At 39.0% G+C, this 18,310-nt stretch overlaps 1 protein-coding gene across 1 annotated transcript in view; it reads right to left on the reverse strand.

Annotated features, from left to right (window-relative positions):
- The window catches only part of LOC150086804 (endosome/lysosome-associated apoptosis and autophagy regulator family member 2-like), a 329,438-nt gene that overhangs the window by 164,746 nt on the left and 146,382 nt on the right, over window positions 1–18,310 (reverse strand). The window lies entirely within an intron of this gene.

Here is an 18,310-nt window from a genome sequence, read left to right on the forward strand (position 1 = left end):
AAGAAAATTTGATTTTTCACAAATTTTTATTAATTTTGGCATAATTTATGCACTGAAATTATTAAAAAATGCTAATTTTACCAGACTTTTATATTTAAATACATGTTGAAAATGCTATTAAAAAAGGCAGTATGGTAAAAAGTTCACTAAACACTTATTTGTCATTTTAAAAACTAATCTAAATGAGTCAAATTTTTGTTTCTTTGGTTTTCTTACAGATCCTTCTACTTTACAGTCCCTTTTTAGCATCCAGCAATAGTCAGCCATCATGCTGACATTCCACCTCCCCCTGGTACGTCATTTCCATATCTTTAATGTCCTAGTGAAACCTCTAACCCTGTTGTTCTTCACTAACACTTCCTAGATTTTTTGGGAAGTAGTCAATGTGGGAGTGTAAAAAATGTACCTTCACATTCATGTTGCAGTCCAGCTTCTTGAAATTTGCCAACATATTTTCAACTATATTCTTGTAGTCTGGATCCTTGCTGTTCCTTAAGAAGTTCTCAACAACAGACCTACTATAAATGGCAGACATGGAATTGGAGGGTTATCTCCATGTGGGACTGATCTAATGGTAGATGGATTATTAGGATACAGATACACAATGCCCTTCTTACTCTTTGCATTCTATCCCTCTATCAAAAGTTTCAGTGGTTTGTAGGATCCCACCAAATAATGGGGATTGAAAATGGCATAGCCTTCTTTTTACCATTTTTTTATAATCTCAATGATTCAACACACAGGGTTGACAAATTTTATATGGAGCCCATTATTTATCTTGGTCACCAAGTTTCACTCAAAAATAAGCTTAATACACATTTTTTTACAAATTCTGTAATATCTTCTCTTTGCTTGAGGACTACATATTTTCCACAAATATAACAAAATAAGTTCGGATTGTTCAAACACTTGTGTAAAAACATTTTGCTCACTTTTCAGAACCAGTTTGGCATGATAACCTCAAAAATAAACTGAGCTCACTGATAAACTTGCTTCATGAAGCTCTCAAGGTCAAGAAACAAATGACTGAAGGCAGTGTTTCCAACATGTGAAGATTTAGTTTACAAATTCCCAGCATTTAAGCCTAACTTAATACATCTCATGCCATCAACTTAAGTGATTTGTAAAAAAATGGTATATGATCGAAAAAAAAACATGTAACATTTCTGAAATCATCATAAAAAACTGAGTTAAAAACAGCTATTTATTTACAAACATTGAAAACCACGCAGAGTGATGTTATGCTTTATATACTGTAAAAATTTCTACTTTTGAGGAAATGATGAATGCTCATATATTTTTCAATCCTACAAAATTATGTCTCAATTCAACATTAATGTCAAAATAAATGCAATAGATTTTTAATTAACCAACCATCCAAATCAAAACAAAATGTTTCTTTGTGGAAAATGAAATTTCTGCAGTTGTCTTCCATATGCAAAAAAATTCAAAGAAATAAAATATTTATTTTTCCATGTGGCCATTTCCATCCTTCTATGGTGTGCTTTAACTACTGCAACAACTTTCAAAAGGATGGAAACTGCTGTTCTAAATTTGGAATATTTTTTCATAATAAAGCAGCAGTTATGACAGAAATTACAAAATTGACTTTTGAGCAGATTTTAGCATTTTAATTTTGCATACAGTGTATTCTTCTCTCATTACAGTGAACTTTGTACAATTATTATTTGCAAAGACATTCATTTGTAAATTACTTTGGATGGCTGAATATATGGATACTGTCCACTTATGGAATGTTGTCTCTTGAAAGTTAATAATTAAATAATTTAACAGCAATGACCTGCTGAAGAGCAGTTTAATAATGTTCATATGTACATTTTTACACTGAAAATATTAATTTATATAACAAGCAACATTCATTTACATAACTTGGAAGAAAGAGAGAGACATGGTTTGAGCAAAAAAATACTGTAATTTAAGGAAATCAAAACATAATAACTGAAGTGACCATGAAGGGCTTGAATAATAAATACAGCAATGTATTTATTATTAAATACATATTCTCAACCTGATTTCTTTATTTAGGTACTCTGACTAATCCATCTGGTATTATGGAAGTGGATAGTTTGAATATATTTAAGAATTTGACAAATTATTAGATGGGAAGGGATGAACAGGTGATGTTGAAAGTGTGGTGTTTTTTTTTTTTTTTTTTTTGTCTTATGTTGTACAAGCTTGCCTGATTTTGTCGTTTTCCACTACTAATACTAAATTATTCACAAAAGCTGAACATCTATAACCTTGCTTTCTATTCCTTTAAAGTTTTAAGATTTGGACCCTGGCCAGTCAAGGTAGATTTTTTCATAGTATTATCCTCAAAGCACTGTTACTCAACCAAGCTGCATGGTACAGGTGCAGCCCACTCTAGGTGAGTGAAAGACATGCACTACACCCAGCACTCTGTTCATAATGCCACTACAGAGAGTTTCAGTTTAAGATTTTTTTTTAGGCTCAAATGTAAAACATAGAAGAGGGCATAGTCCATGAAGCATTTCTACCAACAATACTCGTATATCTGATCTTTCTGTTCCTAGATTAAACACACATTCCTATATAACATATTACTTTTTATGTTTTTAAAATCTAATGGTTAAGTTTATAATCATATCTAATGTTTTTTTTTTTGTAATATCATCAATATTCTATCATTCTATTATATTTCATTTTATTAAAAAAAATCCAGTGCATACCAGCTGCCAAGCCTATGAAGTTGATTTTCACTCAGTCCTGCAAGCTTCTGGGCATGGAATAATATTTTGCTGATATAATGTAAGATATTTCTCTAAAGAATGCCCCGAGTTAAAATAGGTGTAATTTTTCAAGATATCATGCTAAACATCTGCATTCATCTTTCCATGCACAACATTCAAAGGGCCAATGCCAAGCTACATAAAACAAACCATTATACTTCCATCACCACCAAACTTCATGTTGGATACAATAAAGCCTGCATAAAACTATTCTTTTGGAATATGCCAAACCCAAATGCATCCGTCAGTTATATTAGTGGTGTAGCATGTTCTTCACTCTACACTGCTCCATGTCACTGTTGCAAGATCCACTACTTCTGTTCTATGCTCCATGAAGTACAGAAAAAGAAGCTCTCTACACCCGGTTGACTTCTACCAACACCAGACACTGGCTGGGTTTGTATGAAGATAACTTGGACTATGAGAAGCTTCAAAGTATCCCATCCTATGCCGTGTTTCTGATAGCAGTTAACCCAACAGTTGTACCATTCTGTAGAAAGCTTCTCTGATGAGCTCAGAAAAGATGGGTTTTTTTTTTTTTTTTACAATTTAGGCTCTGGGAGTCATCAGTGGTCACCTAGCCAGCTGGACAAATAGTAGAATTACTCCATCTTCCCCTGCTGTACATTTCTGACAGTCAGAGAATTCATTTGCTCTTCTTACAATGTGGAATACTATGAAAGGTTCCACCTCTTTTCATTCATCCTATCCTAACTTCACCTGAATTTGCTACCTCTTACTAATGTCTCACAATGCTAACTGCTGTAACTTCTGAAATGGTCATTCTTTTCCAAACTTGGATGGGCTCAATACATGTTGGAGGGTAGCGAATTGGATATCCATAAACTCTTAATGAATTTATGCTTTAACATTTTCTTAGCATATGCAATCAGACAAGATAAATTCAATTATTTTTGGAAATTTTAAAATAATATATTGCTATACTACTGCAAAACTTGGGTTGTGGTGTGTGTGTGGAAAAATTATTAATTGGAAGTTTTCATTCCATACGCCACTGTACCACTCACTCATGAGGACCTGATCTGTCATTCACCATTTCGCATAAATTTGCTAATAGAGGCCACCTTAGGCTAAAGAGAGGCAAGGTAGTAATAGTTATTTGTTTTAAAAAAGTGCAATCTGTATTAAAACAATATTTGCAATTTAGGTTGATTCATGAATGACAGTGTTGTCTCTAATGTGGGAGTTAACCCAAGTCACGAGCGCAGAAAATCCGTTGCTGGAAGGAGCAAAGTATTTCAAGGACAGAAAATGAATGCAATAATCAGTAAAATTTTCAAATTATGACAATTATAAGATTTATGTAAAACAAATAACTGCTAAAATGAGATAGCAATAACTTTTGACAAAAATTTTCAATTTAGCAATTTGGAATTTTAATCCAATGGCTATAAATTACAAATAACAAAGCCAGACATTTTGGTCTACTCCTTTCAGGCCCTTCCTCTTGTGGCTTAAAACAAAGTCAATTAAAAACAAATGCTTACGTAGTCGCTTTTACCCATAGGTAACAGCACTTGGGTCTGACTCTTCTTACATCTGAAGAATGTGTTTTTTGGGTTGTGGCTGAAATACTGAAGTTGGGCTCTTGATTAGTTAGTATAGTAACAGTACTGTGCTGGGATTTGACTGGAGGGGGGGCATGCCTAAGATGGAGTCTACATTGTTGACTGGCCTGCTCTATTAGCTCTTGGTAGTTACTTGCCTGGTTATGATTCTTTAAAATCAAGAATGATCATTGGGCTTAACTACAGGTCTCTATGGTGTGTCCTTGCTATAAGTAAGAACTATAAACACTGCTTAGCCTAGTTACAACCACAAATAATGACAGGGAGTAAGCAAAAAAGACAAATTTGCAACCTGACAAATAAATAGAGAAGAATATATCCTGATAATGGAATTGAATTATAGCATGTAACAACATTAATAAATATACGTAGATAAAGTCAAAAAAGGAGACTACAATGGAATAAGATATTCCTTGAGCTCAATTAACTTAGAAAGTATGGGGAATTATTATTATTATTATTATTATTATTATTATTATTATTGTTGCTCTTATATTATTTCTCCCTGATTGGGGGATTCCAGTCCGTGACTGGTACTGCTACCAAGTACACAGGGTGGTTTTAATGTCTGGTGTTACTGTTGGTCGAGGAAATCTCTGACTATCCTATTGTTTATTACTCTCCATTGCAGGTGTTCTCTGGGAGACCTATTGCTGCTAGGCTGTTATGTAGAGTCTTTGGTATCATACCAATGTTTGACACAATGATCAGGATGGTCAATACTTCTTGTATATATGCCACATCTCCTTAACCTCATGTGTCAGGTTCATGCACTTCCTAATTTTTACCTCATGGGTTTTCTGGACATTGCTAGTGTTGGGCACTGCTATGTTAATCAGATAGGTAGCCTTTTCCATCTTGTCTGGTCTGTTGTGCAGGATGGTCTTATCCGTTATTATGGACCGATCCCAGTACAGCTTGTGGGTTTGGGTCTCTAGTACTGCCTGTGGTTCGTACTTGTAGTATGGTACACTTTCTTTGGTCAACTGGTATTTCCTCGCTAGTTTCTGATGTATTATCCTGGTTACCTGGTCGTGTCTATGAGTGTACCCAGTCTGGGTGATCACCTTGCACCACGCAGTGATGTGTTGGATCATTTTTGAGGCCAGGTGGCATCGTCGACATGTGTCATCTGACATTCTGGGGTCCTTTACGATGTATTTTCTATAGTTTCTGGTGTTGATTACCTGGTCTTGGATGGCCAGCATGAATCCTTCAGTCTCGGGGAAGAGCGTCCCGGTTATGAGCCATGCATTGGAAGCAATGTTATCTATGTGATCTTGATGGAGGTCATTGTAGTGTCTACCATGGAGTGACTTCTTTGCCCATCTTTCTAACTTCGTTTCTTGTACTGTCTGGGCAGGAGGGGGGTTCCTCGCTTAGGTTGAGTGGGGTATACCACTTATCTATCTTCCTTATGGCCTGGTGGAGTGGTGCTGTGTTGTTCTCGAAGTAATCCTTCAGGTTAACTATCACTATTTTCTGTTGCTCTATCAGGTCTATCAGGCCCCTTCCTCCCTCTTTCCGAGCTATTGTTAGTCTCTCCACTGCTAACTTCGAGTGGTGTTGGCAGCTCTTGGTCATCATTGTCCTTGTCTTTCGCACGATATCTTCTAGCTCGGTGTAATTCACAATATGAGATAAAGTCAAATCTATGACCCCGAAGGTGTATATTAGCATAAGTTTTTATGGCTTTAACAGTGTTCCCTCTATTCAATTTTGCTTTCAGCAGGCTTCTAAGTCTCTGATGATATTTTTCGGTCAGGCACTTCTTGATTTCCTTGTGCTCTAACTGCTGAGCCTGCATCATCCCTAGGTATTTGTAGGTCTCTCCTTCTGTCATAGCTTTGATCTCTTTACCAGTCAGCAGCTGGTAGTTTCAACCAACTAATTTTCCCTGGTGCAGCGTGTGGGTCTTGCATTTTTCTAGACCAAATTCCATCACGATGTCCTTGCTGAATTCTTTAGTGATCTGGAGTAGTTGTTGGAGTTGCTTCTCGGTTGCCACCTAGAGCTTAATGTCATCCATATACATCAGGTGGGTGAGGGTGTACAGGTTCTTTCTTCCTTCTTTGAGGTTATATCCATACTTGCTGCCATTAAGCATGGTGGATAGCAGGTTGAGTGCTAGACAGAACCACAGTGGGCTCAGAGCATCTCCCTGAAAGATTCCTCTTCTAATGGGGATTGGTCTGGTTGTGATGTTCTCGACCTTAATGGTGGTACTCCATTTCGCCATGGTTGCTCCTAGGAAGTTTGTCACTATCAGATTGGCTTTGTAGATCTTTAGGGTCTCTATTTGCCAGCTATGAGGTACGGAGTCAAAAGCCTTGCAGTAATTGATGTAGACTGTGTATAGGTTGCAGTGCTTCTTGTAGGCTTGCTCCATAACTGCGGAATCTATGGTTAATTGCTCCTTGCATCCATTGCTCCTCCGCTTGCATCCTTTTTGCTCTTCGGCCATTATGTTCTGACTCTCTAAGTGGTCTGATATCTTCTTGGTTATGCAGCTGGTCAGGATCTTGCAGATGATTGGCCTGTATTTCGCCGGGTTTCTTGTATCTTCATCTTTAGGCTTCAGATATGTGACTCCTTCGGTGAGAAACTTCAAGATTGTCTCTGGGTGCCTTATCATTTGAGTGAACTGCTCTGCTAGGCGCTTGTGTGTGTGTGCGGGTGAACTTCTTGTACCAGTAGTTGTGGATGTTATCAATTCCTGGGTTTCGCCAGTTGTGGGTGTTCCTGATCGACTGTTTTACTCCTCCTTCTCGAATCTTCCACTCTCTCATCTCTTGTATGTCCTTGGTTTTCTTATGTTCTACTTCTATCCAGGGTGCTCTGCTGTTATGTCTTACTTTACTGATCCAGATATTTCCCCAGAATTCCTTGATTGTCTTCTTCTCGAGTGGTCTCATCTTCACCCAGTTTCCTGTAGAAGGCTCTTTGATCCTCATCGAAGATTCGGTTGTTTATTTTCCTCTGGGAGCTCTTTTTGTATTTGCGTAGTCTCTTGCTGAGTGCAAGGAAGTTCTGCTTCAGTGTGTCCAAGTATTCTTCTATTCTCTGATTTCTGGTCTCTGCTGTGGACTCTGTTTCTCTTCACCTTTCCAATCAATTTCTTACTTCTATTACCCTATTGGTACTGGGTCAACTAACCTATCTTGACTCTTAATTCTTCTATCTTCTGCTGAAGTCTTTCCCAAGCTGGCGGTTCCTTGTTTTCGGTACTTCTGCTGCTGGTCTCTCGTTTCTTTTCCATTAATTCTAGTAGCTGCTATGGCAGCACAGTATACGGCTGTGTGGATAGCCTCCAGCGTTGCACCATTGTTGTCCAGGTAATGTGGCATTATTTGCAGATTGAGGTAGTTTATTACTCTCCATAGGATTTTATTTGGCCTCTGCTTAGGTATCACGGGGTTCTTGTGGGGTCTATTACTTTGAATTCTGTTCTGGATATCATGACTTCAACTCTTTCCACTTCAGTTATTCTAGGTTGTATTTCTTCTTGTTCCTCCTCTTGTTCCGTGGTATGCTGTTCCTCCTCTGGTTCCATATTGATCATATTCTTTGTGCTTTGTAGTTGATCGCTGACATCCTGCTTGATTTTTTCCAAGATGGCAGGAGCTATTAGGTTCTTCGTGACAATGGTCCTTCTTTGGTCTGCTAATTGCTGTTCAGTGACCTGAATATCCAGGTATCGTTCCAACACTTGGTATGTAGTTGCGACCTATACATTGTCATATCGGTCTCTAGCCTGGTTATTTCATAGTATGCTCGCATGATGTATTCATTTCAATGCTCTACTTAATGTGTTGCCGTTTTCTTCCTTCCTGGGTGATCACTAGCACAGTTGCACAGTCTTACAGGGGACAGCACCACTTGCTCCACTGTCTTACTCAGGAGACTGTCTCTAACTTTTCGAGCCAAACCCTCTGCCTAAGGCCTGAACACGAGTCCTGAAAACAAGTTCACCTCCATCTATGGAGGTGGACTTGTTTAGCTTCGGCTTATGTCCAGTGGTTTTATTTATTTATTTTTTAGTTCTCGTGAGTGTCACCAGATGGCACCTCTATCTGCCTCAGCCGTCACTCTGACCTTGGGGAAGGTAAGTCCAATGGGGTAACTTTTGCGATGTTTTTTTTTAATCATCATTTTTTTTTAAGGTTATGACTATTATATCGGTTTTCCAGCATAATAGAGTTGCATTTGCTTCCACCAAGGTGGGATTCGAGCCTGGGCCACTCAAGCTGGTAGTCCAGTGTCTTAACCACTGGGCCATCGCATCCCATTATTATTATTATTATTATTATTATTATTATTATTATCATCCATATGGTGAAAGGAAGCCTGAGGCTTTTGGTGCACTTTTTTGGAACTGGTGCAGAGAAGCACAACAAGATCGATGAGGGAGCAAAAGGGTGTTCTTACTAGGAAAGGCTTCAGTTTTGCAAATTACAGCACCTGTGAAGAGATTAACAACCCTGCCAACCTTTGACTGAGGTCTTTAAGGCCTTGAATGGATTGAGTAAGTGCAATGCTGATAGAATGCTTCCTCTTGTTCAGACTAACTACATATATAAGAGTATATAAATTCAAACTGAGGGAGGATAGTTGCAATTCAGATGCATGGAAATTTGTCTTCATCCAGCAGATGTTGGAACAAATTCCCATCTAACAGGGTGGAGGTGGAGAGTTTGAATAAATTCAAGAAAGGACTAGATAAACTGCTAGAGAGGATGGGCAGGTGAAATAAGAAGCAAATAACTGGAGAGACCTCTATGGTGTCAGATACAATGTACTATGGGAAATATCCGAAGGATTTATCCTTCAAGCCATAAATGTATTTGCACTTATGGCCAAGATCTGATCTGCAAATGCAAGATACCAAAATGGATGAAAGATAAAAGGTGATATAATTGAGTAAAATAAACAACCATGGAAGAGTCACACACAATCACATGATTCCTATTTGTATGAACATCATAAGAAAATGCACAACAAAGCCACAATGGGATAATATTGGTGAATGCTGATTATGAGAAATCACTAGCCCAGAGAGTTGGTGATTTATAGGACCTTTTCTAGTAGAAAGCAGGATATCATTATCACTCTACACAAGATAATAGTTAGACCACACTTTGAATATTATTACTTGTGGCATATGATACAAGAAAAAAAGCTTATTATTCTTTTTTTTATGAAAACCCCAAACACAAGAGGTATTAGAACCTATAGTACTTAGTACCGTGCTTGAGTTGGAGGTTGAGAAGGTGAAAGAAGATATTTGTTGACATTAGACTTGAACTTCTGTAAACTGTAATTTTTAGGAAATACGTATGAAGGAAGGTTGTTCCAGAAAACAGCAGTTGAATAAATAAACGAGGAGGATAAAAAGTTGGTTCTGTGAGTTTGAAGTTGGACAGCAAATGGATGTTGGCTGCTGGCTGCACGTGTTTGGACTGTTTTGAAAGAGAGAGTGGAAATAATAGAAGCCAATTCAGAAGAACAGTGCCCATGGAAATATCTGCAGAAGAGGCATGCAGCAGAAACAGTATGTCAATGAGACAGCAAGTGGAGAGACTTGGTTAGAGATGAATCATTAATTAACCTAACTGCCCTCTTCTGAATGAAATCTAGAAGACAGAGAGGTTTTGGGGGCACTGCCCCAGATGGGGGAACAATATTCAATGGTAGGGTGGATTTGCAATTTGTACAGAGTGAACATCTGTTTGGAAGAAAAGTAATGCCGAGAGCAAAAGAGAAAACCAAGTTTTTTAGATGCAGAGGAAGCAATACTTGTAATGTGCTTGTGCCAAGAGAGATTAGAAGTCAGGTTAATCCCCAAAGGAGATATATCATTTTGCCTAGAAATCGGAGTGTCACCAAAGATAAGCATAGGAGCAGAAGAATCCTTTTTTGCGAAATATATGGTGAGTATGGGCTTGGCACACCCAGGTTCCTCAGCTGGATATCATCATTCTTCTCTTTCTTGATGATTCCCTTCTACTTCTCTCTCTCTCTCTCTCTCTCTCTCTCTCTCTCTCTCTCTCTCTCTCTCTCTCTCTCTCTCTCTCTCTCCTCTCTCAGGGTAACTTGGGATTTTTTTTTTTTTTTGGCTGGTGCAGCATAAGCCTCAGGCTTCCTTGCACCATATAGCTAATAATAATAATAATAATATAAGACAAGACTGAGTTTTAGAAGGATTTAAATCAACTAAGTTGTCTTTGCCCCTCTGGAGAATTACCTGCAGATATGCATTTAAGGAATTGGTAGCAGATATTCAAGAAGTTGAAGCTGATTGAGCAGGGCAAGGTTTCTCAAAATGGAAAGTGGAATGCAATGTGCTATCATCAGCAAAACATTGGATAGGATTTCTAGTCAATGGAAGAAGGTCATTAATATACAAGAGGAAAAAAGTGGGGGAAAGAATTGAACCTTGGGGGACACCAGCATTAGTGGAGAAGTTAGAAGACAGAGAGCCATCTACCTTCACCCTCAGTGCGCTCACTGAGAAAAAACTGGATATCGATCAGAGAGAAAACTGGATAACCAATTACAGAAAACAGTTGGCAAACCATAAGATGGAAGCTTGTTTAGAAGACCTTTATGCCAAACACGATCGAAAGCCTTTGAGATGTCGAGAGCAACTGCTTGTGTTTCACCGAGCTTTTCCATTAAATTTGTCCATAAATGGGTAACATAAGCCAGAATATCACCAGTGGATCAACACTGATGGAATCCATATTGGTGATCATTGATCAAACAGAAGATTTCTAGGTAGTTTAAAAGTTGGCGGTTAATTGATTTCTCCATTACTTTAGAAAGAGTAGAAGTAATTGCGATGGGATGATAATTGGATGGGAAGGATTTGTCACCCTTTTTAGGAACTGGCTGGATATGAGCAAATTTCCAAGAAGAATGAAAAACACCTTTGGAATAAGAAAGTGAAAAAAGGCGGCAAAGAATAGAAGTAAGTTCAGGAGCACAGGTTTTGAAAACAAGTGGAGAAATACCATCAGGACCTGGAGCTTTCTTAGCATCAAGATCGTCAAAATCCTTCTGACATCCTTTTGACGGAAGACCATAGGAGGCATTGAATGGAGTGTGTTGGGAATGGTGAGAGGTGTTTTACCAAGATCATTAATACATGAGTTGGAAGAAAAATGGGATGCTAGCAGGTCAGCTTTATCCTTGGCTGAAGTGACAACAGAACCATTTGGTTTAGACAGAGGTGGGAGCAGAGATGGGCAAAGGTTGCAGCCAATAGCTTTGGCAAGAAACCAGAATGCTCGGCTACCATTAGGGCAAAAGGCAAGTTTTCTACTCTTAGCCTTTCAAAATCTAGTTTGGACTGATTAATAACTGCTTTACAATTGTTGAGAGCTTTGGTGTAGGCAGAAAATGAAACTGAAGAATTTGAAACAAGCCAATTAGGATATGCAATGTTCTTCTCTTGAAGAGCCTTAGCACATTTATTGGAAAACCAAGGTTTCGATAAAGGACAAGATTTTAAACTGGAGTGTGGAATAAAGGATTCCATTTCTAAAAGAATAATTTCACTGACGCGATCTGAGCAAACATTGACATCAGAAGTTTTGAAACAGTAACCCAACCAAGGAAAAGAAGAAAAGAAATCTTGCATTCTTGTAATGCCAAACAACATGAGGTTGGGAATAGTCATGAGATGAAGGCTCCATTGGAGAAGTGATAATCACCGAAGTTCTGATCTGAGGTGCATAAAGGACCACTCACTTCGACCGAGGCACCTCCGTAGCCAGGTGAGCAGCAGTGCATAGCACACGCTTCTTGATTAGACCGGGGTTCGAGCCCGTGACCACCAAATATTGAGGATGTGGAAATGTCAGGGAATAACCACCGCATATCCCCGGAGCAATATGGCCTTAGTTGCTAATGCCCCTAAAAAAAAAAAAAAAAAAAAAAAAAAAAAAAAAAAAACTTTGACTGAGTACTTAGAAGGGTTGTTTGTGAGAAAAAGGTCAAGCGTGTTGGCTGTATGGTTAGGATTGTACGGTATTCCTGTAGGATAATGAAAAATCTGTGCACGGTCATTAGTAATTGCAAAAGCCTCAGCATCTCGACCAGCTGGGTCAGTGTGACTAGAAAACGGAAGCTAGCTGGATTTATGAACATTAAAATCATCTAGGAAAATTACCTAACTGTTAGGAAATTTGGACTGGAGAATGTCAAGTTGCAAAGAGAGGAAGTCAAAGAGCTCCAAGTGATCAATGGAGTTGGGAAAACGGTAGAGACAACAGATGAATTTTACACAATGAGGTAGAGAGATTTTAAGCCAGAGAAGATCGAAGAGAGACGTTTCCAAATTACCAAGTCTCTGACATGGAATATCGGAATGGACATATACACAAGTACCACCTTTGAGACAAAAGGAATCATAAAGCAAATAATTTGGACAACTGAGATGAGCATTAGTTGAATTAACCGATAACTGAGATTCTGTCATTTTTCATTCTGTTATAAAACATCAACCAAAAAAAACAAAAAAAACTCCCACATCACCAGTCCATCCCCTCCAATAATTTGTCCAGTTCTTCCTTGAATTTATTCAAGCTACTCACTTCCACAACAGATGGAAGGCTGTTCCAACAATCAATCACCCACTGGCTGAAGGCAAACCTCTGCAGATCCATCCTACAACCATTGTTCCCAAATTTGAATTTAAGCCCCTTCATGTTTGTAGTCTAAGCAAAATGAAGAATGCCATCATTGTTGAGATTGTGCAATCCATTCAAAGTCTCAAACACTTCAACCAGATCATTTTGTAGGTGCGTAATCTCCAGACACTGACCCTTTTGCTCCCTTTAGCATTAGCATATGATGCAAAAAAAGCAAGCTTGTACAGCATTGCCTAAAAAAAAAAAAAAAAAAAAAAATTTCCCATCTCACTCATCATTCATCCCAAACATTTGACTAGTTCTGCCTTGAATTTATTTAAGCTATCAACGTCCACAACGACAGATGGAATTTTGTTCCAGCAATCAACTACCTGCTGGCTAAAGGCAAATTTCTGCTCATCTATTCGACAACTATCTTTCCTTAATTTCAGTTTATGCCTCCTCAGGTTTGTAATCTGAGCAAGAATCCTATCAGCATTCAGCCTGCTCAATCCATTTAAGGCCTTATACACCTCAATCAGATCGCCTCACAGATGCCTAGTCTCCTGATGCTGCAATTTGCAGAACTTAAGACTTTCTTCATAAGAACACCCCTTTGTTCCCCTCACCAGTCTTGTTGCCGTTCTCTGTAATTGTTCTAGCAACTCTACATCCTTCATAAAATGAGGCCTCCAGACCTATACACAGTGCCCAAGGTGTGGAGATGTATGGCAAAAAGGTGATGACAAAGAAGCAGGTGTGTTTTTGGTTAATTAATTTAAAACGGGCTGTGTTGACATTGAAGATATGTCCTGGCCATTGCATTATACAAGGAAATAATCACCTCCTTATCCCTGCTTGCAAAATTCCTGTATATCATTGACAAAACTCCATGACCTACTCTGGCAGCCTGTCTTCACTGCTCAGAAAACTTCATACCTAATTGCACAATTACCCCCAGGTCTCTTTCATTCTCCATTACCCTGAGTGTAACACCACCCAGTTGGTACATTTCTCTGGGGTTACTGCTATCCATATGCAGTACTTTGCATTTGTCAATGTTAAACTTCAGTTGCCATTTCTCAGCCCATCTGCCCAACTTTTCCAGATCCTGTTGCAGCAGCATACTGTCGTTACTGTTATTAACAACCCTGCCAACCTTTGTATCATCTGCAAACTTTGACATTAAGCTTGGTATACCTTTATCAAAATTATTGATAAATATACAAAACAACAATCTGCCCAACACTGAACCGTGGGGGACACCACTAATAACATTAGTCCACAAAAAGCTGTCTATTGATTACCACTCTCTGTCTTCTCCCACTCAACCATTCTTTTATCCATTGTAGCAACTTGCCCTTAATGCCATACTGCTCCAATTTTTATGGTAGTCTTCTATGTCCAACAGTATCAAAAGCTTTCCTGAAATCCAAGTATAGGATATCAAAATTATTTTTTGCATTTAGCTCCTTTGTGACCACATCATAGTATCCAATCAAACTGGTCAGTTTGTTTGTTTGTTATCTGGTTGTTAGGAGCATTAGCAACTAAGGCGATATTGCTCTGGGATATGCTGTGGCCATTCCCTGACCTTTCTGCATCCTCCGTATTTGGTGGTGACTGGCTCGAACCCCGGTCTAATCAAGAAGCGTGTGCTACGCACTGCTGCTCCTTCCCAACTAGCTACGGAGGTACCAAACTGGTCAGACTAAACTTTCCCTTAACAAACCCATGCTGTGTCCGAACCATAACTGAAGTCTTGTCCAAAGGATCCTGCAGCGCTTCTTTAACCAGTGCCTCCATTAATTTCTCCAGAACAGAAGTTAGACTAACAGGTCTGTAATTACTTGTGTTGTCCTTTGATCCCCCATTGTGAATTGGGGTCACATTTGTACATCTCCAGTCCATGAATACCTCCTCTGAGTCCAAGGATGCTCTCCACCCCAGGTGTCTGTCTTATGTTTAACTTTAACAATTTCTCCTCCACTTTGCTTTCAGTTATTACAAAATAATTTAACTCCCTGTTAGAGTTTGATAAACACCTGGCCCTCTCCTTCTTGAATAACTGCTCATGTGTGAATGTACGAGGTGTTTCCGAAAAGTAAGATAACACTTTTTTTTTTCTTAATAATATTGAAAAGGAATGGGATGAAACGTGGTGGATAGAACCGTTAATAACGTTCAAAAAGACTGTCAGTGCAGTGTCGCAGTACTGTCGCCTCACAGTAGATTCCAGCTGCAAAATGGCAGTTACCATGTGAGTGTAATCCAAAACAGGTGTTCATGAAGTTATTCACTTTTTGCAAGCAAAACGGTCTTCGCCAAGTGACATTAATTGTGAACTGACTGCTGTGTATAGTAAAAAGGTGATGACAAAGAAGCAGGTGTGTTTTTGGTGCAATGAATTTAAAGTGGACCGTGTTGACATTGAAGATCATTGTTGTTGTTGTTATTTTGGTTTTTAGGAGCATTAACAACTAAGGCCATATTGCTCCGGGCATATGCTGTGGTTATTCCCTGACTTTTCCGCATCCTCTGTATTTGGCGGTCACGAGCTCGAACCCCAGTTTAACAAAAAGAAGTGTGTGCTATGCACTGCTGCTCCTGCCCACCTGGCTATGGAGCAGCAGTGCATAGCACACACTTCTTGATTAAGCTGATTATGTAGCCCACCTGGCTACATCGGGTGGGCAGGCCTTCATCAATCAAGACAAAAGACAACATTTCACGCATTAAGGGCATCGTTCTTGAAAACAGGCAAGTGAAACTGCATGAAATTGCATAAATAGTGAACACGAGTAAGTCGACTGTTCACGACGTTCTTGGCTTTCGAAAGGTGGGCTGCCGCCAGATGCCCCGGAAATTGTCAGGGGGAGGACAAAGCAAAACGTATGGAGATGTGTCTGGAGAACCTGTTGCAATACAGCAACAAAGGAGAGGATTTTCTCGCTTGCATAGTCACAGCAGACGAAATGTGGGTTCATCACTTTACCCAGGAGAGAAAAGAAAACTATATGACCTGGAAACATCCAAAATCTTCTGTGTGCAAAAAAATTCAAAACTGTTCCCACTGTCGAAAAGTCATGACCACAGCGTTCTGGGATCACCAAGGCATTCGGTTGGTAGATTTCTTGCTGAAGGGAAGAACAATCAATGTACAGCTTTACTGTGCAACATTTGAAAAACCGAAAGCCCACATTCACGACCCGAACTCCAGAAAAGGGCATGATTTTGTTGCACAACAATGAAACTCCACACATTACCCACACCACTTGTGAGTGGTTGTGCTGTAATCATTGGGAAACTCTGTCACATTCCCCTCTACATCCTGGACTTAGTGCCTTCAGACTTCCATTTGTTCAGCCCTCTGAAAAAACACCTTTCGTGAAAGCATTTCACCACAGATGAGGAAGTTCATCAGGTGGTGCGATGTCAGTTAATGCGTGCAGGCACGAACTTCTTCAGTACTGTATCAATAAACTGATCCATGGTTTGGATAAGTGCATCAATAAAACTGGTGACTTTGTGGAGAAGTAGTCCATGTTCACTTATTTCTTGGTGCATAATTTCAACTTTGTATAATTAAACATCATCAAGAGAAAAAATATGTTACCTCACTTTTCGGAAACCCCTTGTAGATGCAAAATACTCATTTAGTTTGGCAGCTATCTGAGAATGATCATCTACAGTCAAACCACTAATATCAAGTGAACCAATCTAATTTGTCCCCTTCCTTTCATAGTTTATATAAGTAAAGAAATCTTTGCTGTTTTTCTTTGCATCCTTTGCCAAAGATTCCTCATAATTTGCCTTCACTTGCCTAACCTCCTTTTTGACTTGATTATAGACTGGCTTATATCTACCATAGGCATCTCTGTCACCTGATAATTTATATACATCCCATACATTTTTCATCTCTGCCACAAGTCTCATTAGTTCATCTGACATCCATTTGGGCCTAAACCTAGAACAGTATTTCTTAGTTGGAACAAAAAGCCTAGTAACTTCCAAGATTACTTCCTTGAATGCTTCCCATTTAGAATTTGCTGTTGGTAACATCATCAGTTGGTCCCTGTATAGAATTTAAAAAATCTCTGAGACCACTGTAGTCATCTTTACGAAAGCAAAAACCCTTCCCTTTAACCTTGATGGTAGTTACATCTTTAAGTAAATCATACAGAAATCCACTGTGATCACTGCCACATAGTGGTTCATTTATCTGAAGATTCTTAATGCATGAAGAACCACTGCTGATAATCAGATCAAGAGTGTTTACTCCCTATGGTTACCTCTCTAACATGCTGCTGTAGAAAACAATCATCCAATAAATCCACAAAAACCTTGCTAGTGTGCGAGTGACCAATCCACAAGTTCCAGTAAAATCCCCCATTATAAGACACACTGATTTACCGGCCCACTCTATTTCTCTGTATAACTGTTCATTGTACTCATCAGAGTCATTAGGCCTATAACAAACTCCTACCCTCATTTTTGCTTTCCCAGTGCTTATGTCACACCAAACTGACTCAACATTGCACTGTTCATCTATGTTGACTGGATGCACTTAGATTTTATGTGTTTCTTAACTAAGAGCATAACCTCTCCTCCCTTCCTATCCTTTCTCTACACATTGTACTCCCCAAATTCCAATTCTGCATTCCTTATATCTGTGTGGCACCATGTCTCTGTATCCCAACAATATCTGCCTTTGATGTCTTGACCAGCTCTTCAAATTCATCAAATTTATTAACTATACTTCTAGCATTGGTGTATATGCAAATATACAAGCACCTGTTCCTACTCTTAGTTACAACAGAGTCCATGTATTTTCTTGTTTCATGATCCCAAGAAGTTCCCAAAATCCCTAGCAACTTGCTTTCCGGGCTGATCATTCCGATTAGAAGCAGTGCAAGAATCATTTCCACCTCTGCCTGCAGCTACTGTTAATCTATTAGTCTGTGAATCTCCCCAAGCTAGCAGTTTTCCGACCTACATAACATTGCCTTGATAGCATCAGCAAATATTCTTGCACCCTTTCTATTTAAGTGTATCCCATCTCTGTAGAAGCAATCTCTCCTTTTAACAAGCACAGACCACACTGAGCAAAATTCTACCCCATGAGTCTTGCACAATCTCTCCACGGCCAAATTGATTGACAAGGCTCTCATCACATACTCCCCTCCTATCGTGCCTGGGCTGAATTGCAGACACTTTCAAATTTAATCCTAACTCACAACGTTTTTTCAGCATTGACCTGTACTTGCTTAGTAAATCCGCAGATCTCCTACACTTAACATCATTTGTGTCAATGTGT

The sequence above is a fragment of the Mastigoproctus giganteus genome, chromosome 4 (assembly GCF_048544385.1).
Source record: "Mastigoproctus giganteus isolate SK-2022 chromosome 4, ASM4854438v1, whole genome shotgun sequence".
Taxonomy (NCBI): Eukaryota; Metazoa; Arthropoda; class Arachnida; order Uropygi; family Thelyphonidae; genus Mastigoproctus; species Mastigoproctus giganteus.